General features: G+C 40.9%; 1 pseudogene; it reads right to left on the bottom strand.

The window, feature by feature from the left end:
• Nucleotides 1-8,053: 8,053 nt before the first annotated feature.
• On the bottom strand, nt 8,054-8,105 carry LOC115163999 (uncharacterized; annotated as a pseudogene).
• Between the last annotated feature and the right edge of the window lie 12,892 nt (nt 8,106-20,997).

Genomic DNA, 20,997 nt, shown 5'->3' with positions numbered 1-20,997 from the left:
CAGGTAGAATGTGAACAAGGAACTGACAGGTAGCATGTCAACAAGGAACTGACAGGTAGAATGTGAACAAGGAACTGACAGGTAGAATGTGAACAAGGAACTGACAGGTAGCATGTCAACAAGGAACTGACAGGTAGCATGTCAACAAGGAACGGACAGGTAGCATGTCAACAAGGAACGGACAGGTAGCATGTCAACAAGGAACTGACAGGTAGCATGTGAACAAGGAACTGACAGGTAGAATGTGAACAAGGAACTGACAGGTAGAATGTGAACAAGGAACTGACAGGTAGAATGTCAACAAGGAACTGACAGGTAGAATGTGAACAAGGAACTGACAGGTAGAATGTGAACAAGGAACTGACAGGTAGCATGTCAACAAGGAACTGACAGGTAGAATGTGAACAAGGAACTGACAGGTAGCATGTCAACAAGGAACTGACAGGTAGAATGTCAACAAGGAACTGACAGGTAGAATGTGAACAAGGAACTGACAGGTAGAATGTGAACAAGGAACTGACAGGTAGAATGTGAACAAGGAACTGACAGGTAGAATGTGAACAAGGAACTGACAGGTAGAATGTGAACAAGGAACTGACAGGTAGAATATCAACAAGGAACTGACAGGTAGCATGTCAACAAGGAACTGACAGGTAGAATGTCAACAAGGAACTGACAGGTAGAATGTGAACAAGGAACTGACAGGTAGCATGTGAACAAGGAACTGACAGGTAGAATGTGAACAAGGAACTGACAGATAGAATGTGAACAAGGAACTGACAGGTAGAATGTGAACAAGGAACTGACAGGTAACATGTGCACAAGGAACTGACAGGTAACATGTGAACAAGGAACTGACAGGTAACATGTGAACAAGGAACTGACAGGTAGCATGTGAACAAGGAACTGACAGGTAGCATGTGAACAAGGAACTGACAGGTAACATGTGCACAAGGAACTGACAGGTAGCATGTGAACAAGGAACTGACAGGTAGCATGTGAACAAGGAACTGACAGGTAGGATGTGAACAAGGAACCGACAGGTAGAATGTCAACAAGGAACTGACAGGTAGAATGTCAACAAGGAACTGACAGGTAGAATGTCAACAAGGAACTGACAGGTAGCATGTCAACAAGGAACTGACAGGTAGAATGTGAACAAGGAACTGACAGGTAGAATGTGAACAAGGAACTGACAGGTAGAATGTCAACAAGGAACGGACAGGTAGAATGTCAACAAGGAACTGACATGTAGCATGTGAACAAGGAACTGACAGGTAGAATGTGATCAAGGAACTGACAGGTAGTATGTGAACAAGGAACCGACAGGTAGAATGTCAACAAGGAACTGACAGGTAGAATGTGAACAAGGAACTGACAGGTAGAATGTGAACAAGGAACTGACAGATAGCATGTCAACAAGGAACGGACAGGTAGCATGTCAACAAGGAACTGACAGGTAGAATGTCAACAAGGAACTGACAGGTAGAATGTCAACAAGGAACCGACAGGTAGAATGTGAACAAGGAACTGACAGGTAGAATGTGAACAAGGAACCGACAGGTAGAATGTGAACAAGGAACTGACAGGTAGAATGTCAACAAGGAACTGACAGGTAGAATGTGAACAAGGAACTGACAGGTAGCATGTGAACAAGGAACTGACAGGTAGAATGTGAACAAGGAACTGACAGGTAGCATGTCAACAAGGAACTGACAGGTAGAATGTGAACAAGGAACTGACAGGTAGAATGTGAACAAGGAACTGACAGGTAGCATGTGAACAAGGAACCGACAGGTAGAATGTGAACAAGGAACTGACAGGTAGAATGTGAACAAGGAACTGACAGGTAGAATGTGAACAAGGAACTGACAGGTAGAATGTGAACAAAGAACTGACAGGTAGAATGTCAACAAGGAACTGACAGGTAGCATGTGAACAAGGAACTGACAGGTAGAATGTGAACAAGGAACTGACAGGTAGCATGTGAACAAGGAACCGACGGGTAGCATGTGAACAAGGAACTGACAGGTAGAATGTGAACAAGGAACTGACAGGTAGAATGTGAACAAGGAACTGACAGGTAGCATGTGAACAAGGAACTGACAGGTAGCATGTGAACAAGGAACTGACAGGTAGAATGTGAACAAGGAACTGACAGGTAGCATGTGAACAAGGAACCGACGGGTAGCATGTGAACAAGGAACTGACAGGTAGAATGTGAACAAGGAACTGACAGGTAGAATGTGAACAAGGAACTGACAGGTAAGATGTGAACAAGGAACTGACAGGTAGAATGTCAACAAGGAACTGACAGGTAGCATGTGAACAAGGAACTGACAGGTAAGATGTGAACAAGGAACTGACAGGTAGAATGTCAACAAGGAACTGACAGGTAGCATGTGAACAAGGAACTGACAGGTAGAATGTGAACAAGGAACTGACAGGTAGAATGTGAACAAGGAACTGACAGGTAGCATGTGAACAAGGAACTGACAGGTAGAATGTGAACAAGGAACTGACAGGTTGAATCTGAACAAGGAACTGACAGGTGAGATGTGAACAAGATATGGGAGGTGGACAGATGAGCTCAGCAGTATAATGATCAGTGTTAGGGATAAGTCAACGACATGCAGTTCAGCTAGTAATTTATGTACATTTTGCAAATCTTGATCGTGTTTCATAATTATTATTGTTTTTTGCCATTTAGCAGTGTAGCTAACTACTGGAACTACACACTACTACTTTTGCAAAAATAAAATAAAATATGGTTGATATAGGCAAGAGTTGTCCTTTTTCAGAATCAGACCGGCCTAATTTTCACCTGAAACATAGTTTTTTGTGATTAATAGGCTAAATTACACATCCTGTTAACATCTGACTCCAGAGTGATCTGTTCATGCTATTAACATCTGACTCCAGAGTGATCTGTTCATGCTATTAACATCTGACTCCAGAGTGATCTGTTCATGCTAATAACATCTGACTCCAGAGTGATCTGTTCTTGCTAATAACATCTGACTCCAGAGTGATCTGTTCTATTTGTTAACATCTGACTCCAGATTGATCTGTTCTTGAGGTTAACATCTGACTCCAGAGTGATCTGTTCTTGAGGTTAACATCTGACTCCAGAGTGATCTGTTCATGCTATTAACATCTGACTCCAGAGTGATCTGTTCATGCTATTAACATCTGACTCCAGAGTGATCTGTTCTTGAGGTTAACATATGACTCCAGAGTGATCTGTTCTTGCTAATAACATCTGACTTCAGAGTGATCTGTTCTTGCTATTAACATCTGACTCCAGAGTGATCTGTTCTTGCTATTAACATCTGACTCCAGAGTGATCTGTTCTTGCTAATAACATCTGACTCCAGAGTGATCTGTTCTTGCTATTAACATCTGACTCCAGAGTGATCTGTTCTTGAGGTTAACATCTGACTCCAGAGTGATCTGTTCTTACTATTAACATCTGACTCCAGATTGATCTGTTCTTGAGGTTAACATCTGACTCCAGAGTGATCTGTTCATGCTATTAGCATCTGACTCCAGAGTGATCTGTTCTTGCTAATAACATCTGACTCCAGAGTGATCTGTTCATGCTATTAACATCTGACTCCAGAGTGATCTGTTCTTGCTAATAACATCTGACTCCAGAATGATCTGTTCTTGCTATTTGTAATCCATGAAATTTCCGATGTAGATCTGATGAGAAGTAGATTCAATGTTCCAAATGGTTCTTCAGCTGTCCTCATAGCAGAACCCTTTTGCTTCCAGGTAGAATCCTTTTGGTTGCAGGTAGAACCCTTTTGTGTTCCATGTAAACCTTGTTCCACAGAGGGTTCTACATCTGGTTACACTCCAACATCGTGATGAGACAGTTATTAATGAGACAACTGGTTACACTCCAACATCGTGATGAGACAGTTATTAATGAGACATCTGGTTACACTCCAACATCATGATGAGACCTTTAGTAGTGAGACATCTGGTTACACTCCAACATCGTGATGAGACAGTTATTAATGAGACATCTGGTTACACTCCAACATCGTGATGAGACAGTTATTAATGAGACATCTGACCACTACCATGAACAACCTAGAAACACCAACTGTTATCCTTCTGGGACCAGCAGTGACTTAATCTTATACAGTGTCCTCAGAAAGCATTCAGACCCCTTGAGTTTTTCCACATTTCGCCCTCAGCAATCTACACACAAAAACAGAAATACCTTATTTACATAAGAATTCAGCCCTTTTGCTATGAGACTTGAAATTGAGACCAGGTGCATCCTGTTTCCGTTGATCATCCTTGAGATGTTTTTACAACTTGATTGGAGTTCACCTCTGGGAAATTCTATCAATTGGACATGATTTGGAAAGGCACATATCTCTTTATATGGGGTCCCACAGTTGACAGAGAGCAAAAACCCAACCATGAGGTCTATGGAATTGTCCATAGAGCTCCTAGACAGGATTGTGTTGAGGCACAGATCTGAGGAAAGGTACCAAAACATTTATGCAGCATTGAAGGTCCCCAAGAACACAGTGGCCTCCATCATTCTTAAATGGAACATGTTTGGAACCAACAAGACTCTTCTTAGAGCTGGCCGGCCGGCCAAACTGAGCAATCGGGGGAAAGGGACTTGGTCAGGGAGGTGACCAAGAACCCGATGGTCACTCTGACAGAGCTCTAGAGTTCCTCTGTGAAGATGGGAGAACCTTCCAGAAGGACAACCATCTCTGCAGCACTCCACCAATCAGGCCTTTATGGTGGAGTGGCCAGACGGAAGCCTGGCCACTTGGAGTTTACCAAAAGGCATCTAAAGACTCTCAGACCATGAAAAACAAGATTGTCTGGTCGGATGAAACCAGCATTGAATTCCTTGGCCTGAAGCCAAGCATCACCTCTGGAGGAAACCTGGCACCATCCCTACGGTGAAGCATGGTAGTTGCAGCATCATGCTGCGGGGACCTTTTTCAGCGGTTGGGACTGGGAGACTAGTCAGGATCGAAGGGAAAGAGCAAAGTACAGAGAGAACCTTGATGAAAACATGCTCCAGAGCGCTCATAAACTCAGACTGGGCTGAAGGTTCACCTTCCAACAGGACAACGACCCTAAGCACACAGCCAAGACAAGGAGTGGCTTCGGGACAAGTCTCTGAATGTCCTTGAGTGGCTCAGCCAGAGCCCAGACTTGAACCCGATCAAAAATCTCTGGAGAGACCCGAAAATATCTGTGCATTAACGCTCCCCATCCAACCCGACAGAGCTTGAGTGGATCTGCAGAGAAGAATGAGAGAAACTCCCCAAATACAGGTGTGCCGAGCTTATAGTGTCATACCCAAGAAGACTCGATGCTGTAATCACTGTCAAAGTTGCTTCAACAAAGTACTGAGTAAATGGTCTGAATACTTATTTAAATGTGGTATTAAATTTTTATTTTTTTTATAAATTAGAAGAAAAAAATGAAAAACCTGTTTTTGTTTTTTAGTACGGGGTATTGTGTGTAGATTGATGATGGAAAAAAACAGTTTAATCCAATTTATATTAAAGCTGTAACGTAACAAAATGTGGAAAAAGTCAAAAGGTCTGAATACTTACCCGAAATGCACTGTATATCTGGCGTGTGGCAATGCTGCTTTTGCATAATGCTTACCTGTGAATGGGCTTCTATTTACTGTGTGGTCAGGTTTATGTAAATAATGTCATGAGGTGTGTACAGTAAAATACATGATGTGATAGATTGATTAAATTGATTTAGTGATTTATGGAGCTATTTAATGATGTCAGATAATCTATGTGTCTCAGCCCAGACAGGAGGGAGGTAGTGACACACTACCCATGCATGATGATAAACCATGTTTGGCTCTCTTGTACATGTGTGTGTGTGTGTGTGTGTGTGTGTGTGTGTGTGTGTGTGTGTGTGTGTGTGTGTGTGTGTGTGTGTGTGTGTGTGTGTGTGAGAGAGAGAGTGTGTGTGTGTCCCTCCCGGCTTTCCTATCTGCTATGCAGAGTTAAATCCCCATCTGCTGTGCTCAGTCCTTAGGTCAGTCTCAGCTGTTGATGGTCTGAATACTTATATGCCCCAATGGACCCCCCCCAGGACACAGCACGTTGTATTCTGTTATGGAGATTCCAGACCAGGTCAGTTTAGCCAAGTCAACCCCTGGAGACTCCAGACCAGGTCGGCTTAGCCAAGTCATCCCCTGGAGACTCCAGACCGGGGCACACACTCAGATGCCAGACATAGGGCAATTTCTAACATCTATGGACACTTAACACCTTCAGATTGGTTTGAAATCATGCAGTACTTCACTGCCTGACAGTCGGAATGAGATGAAAAGGCTCAGTGTTCGCTCAGTACCCATCATATAGACACAAAAGGAAATGTCTGCGTCATAACATCAAAGAGAGACTCATTCCCTCTGTCAGTCAGACTATTTAACCTGAGAAAGCTTCCACAGCCCTCCCACTGGGCACACACTGGTTGAATCAACATTGTTTCCATGTCATTTCAATGAAATGTCATTGAACCAACGTGGAGTAGACGTTAAATTAACGTCTGTGCCCAGTGGGCTCCTTCAGTCCATAGTGAACAGTTATCCACATAGGACAGTCGTGTATAAAAGCATTCAGGAGATTAAAGAGAACCTGTCCGTCACAATGTACTCTACATTAGTTAAGGTGAACTAATCCTTATGAATACAAAGTTATTTAGTGCCACAATAGAGTCCCACTCCCCCTGTCTTCACTACATGTCTGATTTAAACTTGACAGAGTACATTATGTAGATTTGCTATAAAAAAATACACTTGGTTTTCATAAAAGCATTTTGCTGTCTCACTAGAGGGGAAAAATGTACATGAAAAATACATTATTTAAATGAAGTAACAACTGTTTTCTTTGCTTAATATTGATATTTTTTTCCATCTCAAAGGTCAGGTCATTTTAGTTCTAGTTGAGTACGTTGTCATTTCTCAGAACCATTCCATCCTACATCCTCTCCCCCTTTCTCTCCATCCTACATCCTCTCCCCCTTTCTCTCCTTCCTCCATCCTCTCCCCACCTTCCTCTCCATCCTCCATCCTCTCCCCCTTTCTCTCATCCTACATCCTCTCCCCCTTTCTCTCCATCCTCCATCCTCTCCCCCTTTCTCTCCATCCTCCATCCTCTCCCCACCTTCCTCTCCTTCCTCCATCCTCTCTTTCTTTCACTCCATCCTCCATCCTCTCCCCTCTTTTTTTCTCTCGGTCCTCCATCCTTTCCCCACCTTTCTCTCCATCGTCTGTCTTCTCCCTCTTTCTTTCTCTCCATCCTCTCCCCCTTTCTTTTTCTCCATCCTCTCCATCCCCTCCCCACCTTTCTCTCCTTCCTCCATCCTCTCCATCCTCACCCCCCTTTCTTTCCATCCTCCATCCTCTCAACTCTGTCATTCTGCTAATTGTAAAGCTTTACATAAATACAGCAGACCACTAAGAGAGGGGAGGATGGAACGATGGATGGGATTGGAGAGGGTTGAGGAAAGGAAGATTGAGTCCCTGATGGGTAAGATGTGGTCTTCCCCTCTGGCATGGACCCTGGCTGCTTCTGAAAGGCTGAATGGTTGGGAATATTTCATGTGGGAATTTGGAATGTTTGGGATGTTAAAAATGCAGAGCAGTAATGGTTGGTGGATGTCAGCATTAGGAACAAGGGAAAGTGAAGGAAAGGCATGTCATTACTCACACACCTACCACATATCCTCATACTCACATAGGCTATCATACAGAAATAATACAGTATACTATGGTATACTGTAAATATTATAGTATTCAGTGTAGTGTTTTTGCGGACTAAAGTCTACGAAAACACTACATTGAATACTGTGGTATTTACTGTAGTATATGTTAGTATTTACAGTTAACTACAGTATAAATACTGTAGTAAAAGAAAACTACAGTAATTTATGTAGTGTTTCTGCAGATGTAGTGATTAATGTAGTGATTTTTGTGGACATTATTGTAGTATTTACTATAGTGTTTTTGCTTGATTATCTTTGACATAGAAGTTAAGGCTTTCTCCTTCAGAAAACCTACTGGAGAAAAACTAAAAGAGCCTGTTTTCCATAACCTGTAGTATTTAGTAGGAGAGAAGTTAAAATAGTAATTGAAAAAGTATAAAGAACTGTTTGTAGATGCCAATAGTCAGCAATATTTAATAAGTGGAGTGGGGGGAGGTACGGACCTGGATTAATGTAAGGGTTGTGGGTAGGGGATATATTGTCTTACATCTTAATTGGGTTGGAGTTATCCTGTACAGTAAGTGAGGTATGTTGATGTTGTGTGGGATGTAAGGTTGTGTTTGTATCAGCCTAGCTTTGACTGGAGAATGATTGACAGAGGTATATTGGTGGCCTATTGTGCTTCTTGTACCGTTTTCTTGAGTGATGGGTTGTGGAATGCTTTGTTTTGATATGTCTGTCCTATTATTATGATTAAGTCAAATCAAATCAAAGTGTATTTGTCACGTGCGCTGAGTACAACAGGTGTAGACCTTACAGTGAACTGCTTACTTACAGGCTCTAACCAATAGTGCAGTAAAGGTATTATGTGAACAATAGGTAGGTAAAGAAATAAAACAACAGTAAAAAGACAGGCTATATACAGTACCGAGGCCATAAAAGTAGCGAGTCTACATACAGACACCGGTTAGTCAGGCTGATTGAGGTAGTATGTACATGTAGATATGGTTAAAGTGACTATGCATATATGATGAACAGAGAGTAGCAGCAGCGTAAAAAGAGGGGTTGGCGGGTGGTGGGTGGCTGGACACAATGCAGATAGCCCGGTTAGCCAATGTGTGGGAACACTGTTTGGTCGGCCCAATTGAGGTAGTATGTACATGAATGTATAGTTAAAGTGACTATGCATATATGATAAACAGAGAGTAGCAGCAGCGTAAAAAGAGGGGTTGGGGGGGCACACAATGCAAATAGTCCAGGTAGCCATTTGATTACCTGTTCAGGAGTCTTATGTGGTCCCCTGTGTCGTGTGGCTCAGTTGGTAGAGCATGGTGTTTACAATGTCAGGGTTGTGGGTTCGATTCCCGTGGGGGACCAGTACGGGAATTTTTTTAATGAAATGTATGCATTCACACTCTGGATAAGAGCGTCTGCTAAATGACTAAATGTAATGTAAATGTCTTATGGCTTGGGGGTAAAAACTGTTGAGAAGCCTTTTTGTCCTAGACTTGGCACTCCGGTACTGCTTGCCATGCAGTAGTAGAGAGAACAGTCTATGATTGGGGTGGGTGGGGTCTTTGACACTTTTTTAGGGCACTACCCTCTGTAGTGCCTTGCGGTCAGAGGCCGAGCAGTTGCCGTACCAGGCAGTGATGCAACCAGTCAGGATGCTTATGACTATTATTATTATGATTATGATGATGATGATGATGATGATGATGATTATTATTATTATTATGATTATTATTATTGCTTGTCTGTCTTTGATGGTTTTGATTCCAGAAATCTGATGGAGGTATCAGTTAGTGATGTGCATAAGTGGAGGTAATCTGAATGCCAGTTTTACTGCTCGATTCTGGATTCCTTGCAGTTGGTTAAATTGTGGTGTGACAGCTGTGATCCAGGCGGTAGTGTGTGTTCAAAGAGTGATCTGATATAGCTAAAATACACTTCCATGTGCTGCTCAGTGTTTCCTTCCACAAAGTGCTTTTAAGTGATTCATCCTCTCCTGTCATTCTCTCTCGATGTTCACAATATGGGTCATGCACAACTTGTTGCTCTGAAAATATAACCTTTCAGGTACTTGGCTTCTTTTTCTATTTTTAATGTTTCATTTTACAATTTGAGGGTTTCTTTGGTTTGAGGTTTTGTTTTTCTGGTGAATAAGACGCACTGTGCTTTTTTAGGGTTTAGTTTCACACGTTTGACCACGTTCTATCTGTTCTATAGGGAGTTTTTTTGGAGGCAAGTTGTGGACACTTGTAGCTGCTCCAGTAGCAGAAGTAATTTTCCAATTGTGCTTCCTGTCCAACAGAGTTAGGAGTAGTACTGTACATGTCTGAGATGTAGATTATGAATAGATGTGGGTTTTGGACTGTGCCTTGGGGGACTCCAGCTTCTGAGCTGAATGGTGGAGAGATGGCTGTGGAGACCTTGACTTTGTTTTTGCGGTTATGGAGGAAGCTTGTGAGGATGTTTCTGATTGAGTGTGGGAGCTGGAGGTTGTTATCTGCTAGTCTGTGGAGTGGTCTTGTTGTGCCACATTTGATCAAATTCCTTTTCTATGACAAAGGAAAACAACAATAGTTTTTTCTTTATTTAAACAAATCTTAAAATGTCTTCTGATACTTTTATAATATTGCCTGTTGTTGATCTATTTCTTCAGAAGCATTCCTGGACTACTCCAAGAAGGCCCGTCCCTGTCTTCTACATGGCAGCTTATTCTGGAGGTGAGTACTCTTTCAAATATTTTCCCCACATGGCAGAGAAGGCTGATTGGGCGATAGCTTGAAACATTCTTTGGGGTTTGTCAGATTTGTGGATCATGGTGAAGACTGCTGTTTTCCAGGGTTGTGGGAAGTTGAGACATAAGGTGAAGAGGTTGGAGAGGAGGTGCAGGTGTTCATCAGGTGCTAGTTTTAGTAGGATGGTGTCAATGTTGTCTTTTCCAGGTGCTTTTCTTTTAATTTTCTTAAGGTGAGTCTTGATTTCTGTGATTGTTACAGCTCAGTGAGTGGCTGGTCTGCTGGAGCCAGGAGAGAGGTCTGTGTCGGATGACAGGTGAGTCGTGTGTTTGTGATTGTTACAGCATGGATGAGTTGGTGGTCTGCTGGAGCTAGGAGAGAGGTATGTGTCGGATGACAGGTGAGTGGTGTGTTTGTGATTGTTACAGCATGGATGAGTTGGTGATCTGCTGGAGCCAGGAGAGAGGTTTGTGTCGGATGACAGGTGAGTAGGGTTGATTTTTGTATTTCTCTTTCTACAATTCTTTTCCATTCTGGGTCAAAGTTGAGGTTGTTGGGGCAGGAGTGCAGATTTTGTAGATGTTTTTTCAACAGTATGACCTTTTCTTCATTATTCTCTATGGGTTGACCTTGGGACCTTAGTGTGGATATTGTGTTGCTCTTTCTGTTTCCATTAATATTCTGTATTGTCTACCAGAAGGTGTGTGGGTTGGAATCTTTGTCAAGCTGTTTGTAGAATGTTGTCCATTTATTCTACTTTTGCAGGGTGAGTTGTTGTTTCATGTGATCCTGGAGCCAGTCTATTTCTGTTTTGGTGTGGTGTCCAAGTATTATCTCCTTGATTTTCTCTTGTCTTAGATAAGGAACACAATATGTGACCCAATTCAGGAAACTAGGCGTATGTCGCAAGTCACGACTTTACAGGAGAGCCGTTTGAATGTAAAAAATATGTTATTATCAAAATGTGTTTTTTGGCAGAAATGCCTTCTCGAACAAGTGAACTTTCATGTGCCTTATTATCAAACTTGTACAGTGAGGGAAAAAAGTATTTGATCCTCTGTTGATTTTGTACGTTTGCCCACTGACAAAGAAATGATCAGTCTATAATTTTAATGGTATTTTTATTTGAACAGTGAGAGACAGAATAACAACAAAAAAATCCAGAAAAACGCATGTCAAAAAAGATTTATTTTTTTTGCATTTTAAAGATGGAAAAAAGTATTTGACCCCTCTGCAAAACAAAAGTTAGTACTTGGTGGCAAAACCCTTGTTGGCAAACACAGAGGTCAGATGTTTCTTGTAGTTGGCCACCAGGTTTGCACACATCTCAGGAGGGATTTTGTCCTACTCCTCTTTGCAGATCTTTTTCAAGTCATTAAGGTTTCGAGGCTGACATTTGGCAACTCGAACCTTCAGCTCCCTCCACAGATTTTCTATGGGATTAAGGTCTGGAGACTGGCTAGGCCACTCCAGGACCTTAATGTGCTTCTTCTTGAGCCACCCCTTTGTTGCCGTGGCCATGTGTTTTGGGTCATTGTCATGCTGGAATAACCATCCACGACTCCTTTTCAATGCCCTGGCTGAGGGAAGGAGGTTCTCACCCAAGATTTGATGGTACATGGCCCCGTCCATCGTCCCTTTGATGCGGTGAAGTTGTCCTGTCCCCTTAGCAGAAAAACACCCCCAAAGCATAATGTTTCTACCTCTATGTTTGATGGTGGGGATGGTATTCTTGGGGTCATAGGCAGCATTCCTCCTCCTCCAAACACGGCGAGTTGAGGTGATGCTCCATTTTGGTCTCATCTGACCACAACACTTTCACCCAGTTGTCCTCTGAATCATTCAGATGTTCATTGGTAAAATTCAGACGGGCATGTATATGTGTTTTCTTGAGCAGGGGGACCTTGCGGGCGCTGGAGGATTTCAGTCCTTCACGGCGAAGTGTGTTACCAATTGTTTTCTTGGTGACTATGGTCCCAGCTGCCTTGAGATCATTGACAAGATCCTCCTGTGTAGTTCTGGGCTGATTCCTCACCGTTCTCATGATCATTGCAACTCCACGAGGTGAGATCTTGCATGGAGCCCCAGGCTGATGGAGATTGACAGTTATTTTGTGTTTCTTCCATTTGCGAATAATCACACCAACTGTTGTCACCTTCTCACCAAGCTGCTTGGCGATGGTCTTGTAGCCCATTCCAGCCTTGTGTAGGTCTACAATCTTGTGCCTGACATCCTTGGAGAGCTCTTTGGTCTTGGCCATGGTGGAGAGTTTGGAATCTGATTGATTGATTGATTGCTTCTGTGGACAGGTGTCTTTTATACAGCTAACAAACTGAGATTAGGAGCACTCCCTTTAAGAGTGTGCTCCTAATCTCAGCTCGTTACCTATATAAAAGACACCTGGGAGCCAGAAATCTTTCTGATTGAGAGGGGGTCAAATACTTATTTCCCTGATTAAAATGCAAATCAATTTATAACATTTTTGACATGCGTTTTTCTGGATTTTTTAATTGTTGTTATTCTGTCTCTCACTGTTCAAATAAACCTACCATTAAAATTATAGACTAATCATTTCTTTGTCAGTGGGCAAACGTACAAAATCAGCAGGGGATCAAATACTTTTTTTCCCTCACTGTATGCCATCTGTAAATATGAATACAATGGTTATATTACCATTGTATTATATTCTCAAAAGTGAGTTTTCAAGTTGATCAACTTTCAAAGCAGAATTACTTCCCCATTGTTTCCTCAAATGCAGTGTATGATATACCATTCTGTAGCTCTGAGTCTCTACTTTTATCCAATATAAAAAACAGAAATTCAAATTTGGCTGAATAAGACGGAATCCAGTAGGGGTGTCACACATACGATCTATACTTGTCACGTAGGTTTCTCACTTATGGGTGGCACAAATTGTGACATGGGGAGGGGAATGGGTAGATATACGCAAATTAAATAATGTAGTATGAACACTTTTTTTACACCAATCATTATAACACATTAAGACATGGTCATAACCATGTCATAATATGTCACAACAGCTGACGTAACTTGTCACAACATTGTCACAAGACTGTCATCGTTAGGGGGAGACATATATTTAGATGTGTTGTGAAATATATTGCAATATTTTATAGCTGGTTATGAACCCTACATAAGAGTGTCAAAGCCCACAAATTCTACCACACAAAACCATACCACTCTACTTGTAAATAGTATCTTATATAACAGTTCATCAACTTGGCCATTTTATTACCATTGTGATTGTACACACATTGATGTCAAACATGTGCCTAGCCCAATGCTCTTTCACTGATGATTGGGATGAATTCAGAAACAGGACAGAACACCCCTGTCATGACGTTGCCCTGTTGGTGAGGTTTATGACCCCCCATAAATACCTTTCCCCCTTTTCTCTCTCTATTCTACAGAATGGACTCTTGGAAAGCCCTTTGTTAACATAGAGAGAGTATGGTAACATCAAAAGGTTGGGGAAAATAACAATATTTCTGTAATCCAACCAGTTGCAAGTGTCCGTTGGTACACCTGTTGGAGCTACGGGTTAGCAATGAACCCTGTGACGGGATTGCTAGCAAGGCTGGAAATTCAAAACATCAAAAATCTAATAATTTCAATTTCTCAAACAATCAACTATTTTACACCATTTAAAAGATAAACATCTCCTTAATCTAACCACATTGTTCGATTTTCAAAGAGGCTTTACGGCAAAAGCATAAAGTTAGATTATGTTAGGACAGTACATAGCCACAAAAGTACAAACATCCATTTTCAATTCAAGGTCAGGCGTCACCAAAAGCAGAAACCAGCTAAAATTATGCACACCCTTTGACAATCTCCATCAGATGACACTCCTAGGACATTATGTTATACAATACATGCAGTTTTTGTTCCATCAAGTTCATATTTATATCCAAAAACAGCATTTTACAGTAGCGGTGAAATTCAGATTTTTTTCTTCTCTGAAATGCTTCCGGTGAACAACGTTACAATTTTCAAAATTACTATTCGAAAACATTGGTAAATTATAATATTGTCATTCAAATAATTATAGTTTAACATTTCGTAAATGCTACTGTATTGCCAGATTTCAAAATAACTTTACTGGGAAATCACAAGTTGCAATAAACCGGGTGCTGTGCTAAGAACAATAGGCTAGGCTATATAGGTTAGCATCATCTTGTAACCATGTAATATCAATAATACTTTCGTCAATAATCCCTTACCTTTGATTATCTTCATCCATTGGCACTTCCAGGAATCCCAGGTCCACAACAAATGTGGATTCTTTTGACAAAGTTCATAATTGATGTCCAAATAACTCCCAAGTTGTTCCATGTTGTTAGCGCTTCGGTGGCTACTAAAAAGTAGCGCGGGGGGGATGTGAAGTCACGGCGAAAAGTTAAAAAAGTTACAAAAATAATCTATTTACGTTCGTTCAAACAAGTCAAACGTTGTTTAGCATCAATCTTTAGAGCCATTTTTAACGTGAAACATCAGTAATGTTTCAACCCGACCTCTCCTATGTCTAGATTAACGTTTTTGAAAAATGTCTCGTGTCTCATGATTGAGCAGGTGCAGGCAATAATGGAAGTGACGACATCCCAGGGACGTCAACTTCACTGCATTCTTATTTGCTCTCTGTTCATCATAGACGCTTCAAACAACTTTATAAAGATCGCTGACATCTAGTGGAAGCCGTAGGAGTTGCGAAATGAATCCTTTCTCACTGTGGTATCTATAAAACAATGACTCAAAAAAAATAGTACAGCCACAAAATTCTTTTTTTCTCTCAGGTTTTCTCAGGTTTTTGCCTGCCATATGAGTTGTGTTATACTTACAGACACCATTCAAACAGTTTTAGAAAATTCAGAGTGTTTTCTATCCAAATTTTTTTTCCAAAATTCTCAATACTGCCCCCGTAGCCCGTAGAGGTTAAAGAATATGATGTCAGATTAGGTGTCGTCTGAGACATTATTACTGATGACAAGACGACATAAATTGTATCTTGGAAAGTCTACTCATTCTAGTTATCAGATTCACATGGAATTGTTGTGCATTTTAATTCTTCGGGACTGGTGTCACTTCCACGGGACGGGTGAACTAATGTAGGCTAATGCGATTAGCATGAGGTTGAAAGAAACAAGAACATTTCCCAGGACATAGACATACCTGATATTGGCAGAAAGCTTAAATTCTTGTTAATTTAACTGCACTTTCCAATTTACAGTAGCTATTACAGAGAAAGAATACCATGCTATTGTTTGAGGAGAGTGCACAATTTTGAACATGACAAGTTATTAATAAACAAATTAGGCACATTTGGGCAGTCTTGAAACAACATTTTTTACACAAATGCAATGGTTCATTGGATCAGTCTAAAACTTTGCACATACACTCATGCCATTTAGGGGCCAAAATCTAAATTGCACCTGTCTAATGATTTTCGTAGAAGAAGTATCGGAGTCAGGCGCAGGACACAGGGATGAGTGCAAACAAAACGTGTTTACTCAAAACAATAACCCAACTTTTCCCACAGCAATAAAACATGGTTGGGAGAAAACACCTCCAACAATTACAAAACAGGAAACAATCACGGACAAGACAAACAGGAAAGCCAGAGGGTTAAATAATGAACATAATCAGGGAATATGAAACAGGTGTGTATAATTAAGACAAAACCAAACGAACAGGGAAACATAGATCGGTGGTAACTAGTAAGCCGGTGACGTCAATCGCCGAACGCCGCCTGAACAAGGAGAGGGGCCAACTTCGGCGGAAGTCGGAACAACCTGGCCTGAAATAATACATTATGGCCTTTTTCTTGCATTTCAAAGATGATGGTACAAAAAAATACAAAATAATGTTTGGTTTTGTCTTCGTATTATCTTTTACCAGATCTATTGTGTTATATTCTCCTACATTCCTTTCACATTTCCACAAATGTCAAACTGTTTCCTTTCAAATGGTACCAAGAATATGCATATCATTGCTTCAGGGCCTGAGCTACAGGCAGTTAGATTTGGGTATGTCATTTTAGCTGAATATTGAAAAAAAGGGGCGGATCCTTAAGAGGTTTTAAATGTTTAAATATGAAAATATTTGTGAAAAGATGAAATGTAATTTTTTTCAAAATGTGAGAATTGTTTTCATAAGTAAACTATTCTCGCTCAGTGGCCATGGCCAAGTGAACAGACATTTGTTGAGAACTATGAAACACTCCCTTCTCTCTCCTACTACAAAAGCCCGTAGACGAAAGTCAACCTTGTGTTCCCGATGACGTGAGGACTGATGTCCATACGTTTAAAAGGGCTAATATCTACAAACTAACGAAATTAACTTGTGTTCCCGACAACGTGAGGACTGGTATCCATACATTCAAAAGGGATAATTTCAACGTGGAGGTGATGATCACCACACTGGAAGGATACATTTCGACTACACCAGCCAGAATACAGCACGAGCTGATTATGGCAACTTGATATGAACTTTGAACTCTTATTCATTAAAGAAGTGATACATCCTAGACGTCGAGTTATCAGCAGCAGCTGTAAACGTGCGTGGCCTAGGAAAGGACGGACAATCTCTTCAGAACGACAGGGAACTACAACGTATCCGTTCTACCACATGATGACAGACTACAACGTATTCAGCCTTCCATCTTCGACCAATCTATCGAAGCGCAGCTCAGAGTAAATATATTTCTTGCATTTTCCTTCTCCGAATGGGCGGTTATTAGAATGCATAAGACTCTGTATTTACGATAGCATAGCTAAATAAGGTCCGATAGAGACCCCATCCTTTAAGATGCTGCATTTACAATAGCATAGCTTCATAATGTAAGGGCTGTCTTCAGGAATGGACCAAGGTGCAGCGGAGTTAGTGTTCATCATCATTTAATAAAGAGCGAACACTATACAATTTACAAAAACAAGAAACAACCGACAGCCAAACAGTACTGACAGCATAACACATTGAACAGAAACAATTACCCACAACCAAAAGGAAAAACACACACTACTATATAGGACTCCCAATCAAAGGCAACTCAACACACCTGCCTTCAATTGGGAGTCCAACCCCAATTAACTAACACATAACACAAAAACTCTGCCACGTCGTGACACATAAGGTCTAACCGCCGACATTAACATTAGCTTATTCAGCGCTAGACACTAGATAGCCTTCTATAGTTAGCTAGTTGTTGTAATGGGTGTTTGTTACATTTAATACATAGGCCTCTTCTACAATGTGTTTGCACAATTAGCACTGTATACACAGTATAGAGTGAATCAGATGTACTGTTGTTGCCTCAGCAAGGCATGGTTGTATTTAGTAGTTTTGCGAAACACCATCTTTAGTGACAGGGTAGCTAACGTTAGCAAAGGAAACACTAACTAGATGGTGGCTAACGTTAGCTAAAGAAACACTAACTAGATGGTAGCGAACGTTAGCTAAAGAAACACTAACTAGATGGTAGCTAACTGTTAGCGAGCTAGCTAGGTAGCGACATGAACAGTTTAGAACTAGCTTTAGCTATTTTATGAAAACGGGATCATAATGTATTTGAGAATCTGTGAAAGTGTTTGCTGTTGCCATAATATATTTGGTATGCAGTTTTAGTTTTCAGCTTCCTTTAGTGGTGTCACTGCCTTGTAGCATAATCTATTCTGATTTCTGTTCTTTACTTGTATATTTCAGAGAAAGTAATGCATCTGCTGCGTCCAGGAGTGAAAGTGAAGACCTTGAGGGAGGCTGCAGAAACAAACGTCAAACGAAAGGAAACTTCTTGGCAGGGTGAAAAAACTAAATTGTTGTAATGAATTCTTTACAGTCAAGTTTTTTTTTCATCATATTTTGTATATTTTGTATAACTTGTAGAAAATACACTTCATGACACTGTCTTGAAGCATTATGACCATCCTGTGTCACTTTACTTGGACTAAGAAAATACACGTTATGTCACTGTCAAGAAGCGTTATAACCATCATAATCATATAAGCCAGGTATGCCTATCACAAACATGACCTTATGTCAGTCATCAGTCACAAAGAGGGTGTCCTGAAATCTGCTCCAGCTTTCATCCCAGTTATCGGCAACAGAGCACTGGAGTAGGTTCATGTCTGACATAAATTTGTGTGCAATTACAATGACAATGTAATATGGTCTATTTCATAAAATATTATATAACATAAACATACTGTTTACACGTAGGCTATGGTGTAATGGAATGGTTTGCCTTGCATGGTAGGTTTTGTTGGTTATGTAGGTGTCATGTAGATGTCATAACCAGCCATAAAATAATGCAACAAATGTCACAACAGGTCTACTGTACATATGTGCCATGACAGTGTTATGCCCATATTATGACAGGTTATGACAAGTTATGTCAGCTGCTTTGTCATATTATGGTTATGTCATGGTTATTACCTTGCCACAGTGAGTTATGTCTCTAGGTGTCAAATAAAGTGTTACCAAGTGTTAAAGTGTTTTTGCAGACATTACTGGAGTGATTATTATAGTGTTTTTTTGGTGTGGATAATATTGTAGTATTTACCATAGTATTTTAGAGTATACTACAATGTTCTGTAGTAAGTACTACACATGACAGAGGGATGCTACATTACATTTACATTTACGTCATTTAGCAGACGCTCTTATCCAGAGCGACTTACAAATGGGTGCATTCACCTTATGATATCAAGTCTAATTAGTATAATTGTATTGTCCCTAAACAAGATCAATAGGGGAGCTTTTTAAAATACCTGTCTTCACTGTTCTTTCATGCACAATAACGCACCTGGCCTCTCCGCTGCCTATTAGCTATTCCTCCATCTTGTGGATATACAGTGCATTCGGAAAGTATTCAGACCCCTTCCCCATTTTATAACACTACAGCTTTATTCCAAAATGTATTAAATACAAATCCTCTGCAATCGACACACAATACCCAATAATGGCGACGGAAAAACAGGTTTAGAAATGTTTGCAAATGTATAAAAACATAAATACCTACAGTATTGCTACAGTGTGTAGTGTAGTATTCTACAGTATGCTACAGTTTACTACAGAATTCTATAGTAAGTACTGTAGTATTCTATAGTAAACTGTAGTATTTCTTCATGTGGGTACTCACACACGCAAACCACCAATCCTCAGATCAACTCTCAGGCTTAATGTGGATGAGCTGTAGTGGTGTGTAGTATGCTTGTGTGTGTATTTGTCTAGTGTCTCTCTGTGTTCCTGTTTTCAAGAGATGAAAGCAGTTACCCTCCAAAGCCCTCTGTTATCATAAGTCCAACACTGTGTGCGGAAATGACCTTGTCTCGTAAGCAAGGTTACTGATTGAACAAAATACTACCGTCCGTCACTCATTCATACACACTGCCTCATGTTGCTGTATAGCAGCTCTGCTGTTTAATAACAACCTAACCCTAAGTCTTAACCAGCGTACATTATCACAGCAGTTAACCATCATCATCATCAGCAGCATAATCTTCACTTCATTATCTTGGCTGTTGTTTTCTGGTTGGTGCTTATTAAAAAAAGCCTCACTCCCCTCCTATCTGAGATACCTACTGCAACCCTCATCCTCCACATACAACAACCGCTCTGCCAGTCATATTCTGTTAAAGGTCCCCAAAGCACACATAAAGCTGGGTCGCTCCTCTTTTCAGTTCGCTGCAGCTAGCGAATGGAACGAGCTGCAACAAAAATAAAGAACACTCAAACTGGGTAGTTTTATCTCCATCTCTACATACGAAGACTCAATCAGGGACACTCGTAATGACACTTGTGGCTTCTTCACGTGATGTATTGTTGTCTCTACCTTTTTGCCCTTTGTGCTATTGTCTGTGCCTAACAATGTTTGTACCATGTTTCTTCTGCTATCATGATGTGCAGCTGCCATGTTTTGGTGCTGCCATGTTGTTGTCATGTTGTGTTGCTACCATGTTGTGTTGTCTTAAGTCTCTCTTCAGGTAGTGATGTGGTCTCTCTTTATGTAAAATTGTGGTGTCTCTCTTTATGTAGTGTTGTGGAGTATCTCTTTATGTAGTGTTGTGGTGTCTCTCTTTATGTAGTGTTGTGGTGTCTCTCTTTATGTAGTGTCGTGGTGTCTCTCTTTATGTAGTGTTGTGGCGTCTCTCTTTATGTAGTGTTGTGGTGTCTCTCTTTATGTAGTCGTGGGGTGTCTCTCTTTATGTAGTGTCGTGGTGTCTCTCTTTATGTAGTGTTGTGGTGTCTCTCTTTATGTAGTGTCGTGGTGTCTCTCTTTATGTAGTGTTGTGGTGTCTCTCTTTATGTAGTGTCGTGGTGTCTCTCTTTATGTAGTGTTGTGGCGTCTCTCTTTATGTAGTGTTGTGGTGTCTCTCTTTACGTAGTGTTGTGGTGTCTCTCCGTATGTAGTTTCGTGTTGTCTCTCTTTACGTAGTGTTGTGGTGTCTCTCTTATTTAGCGGTATGGTGTCTCTCTTTATGTAGTTTTGTGGCGTTTCTCTTTATTTGGTGTT

Source organism: Salmo trutta, chromosome 26 (genome assembly GCF_901001165.1).
Source record: "Salmo trutta chromosome 26, fSalTru1.1, whole genome shotgun sequence".
NCBI lineage: Eukaryota > Metazoa > Chordata > Actinopteri > Salmoniformes > Salmonidae > Salmo > Salmo trutta.
This window is presented reverse-complemented; position numbering and strand designations above follow the sequence as displayed.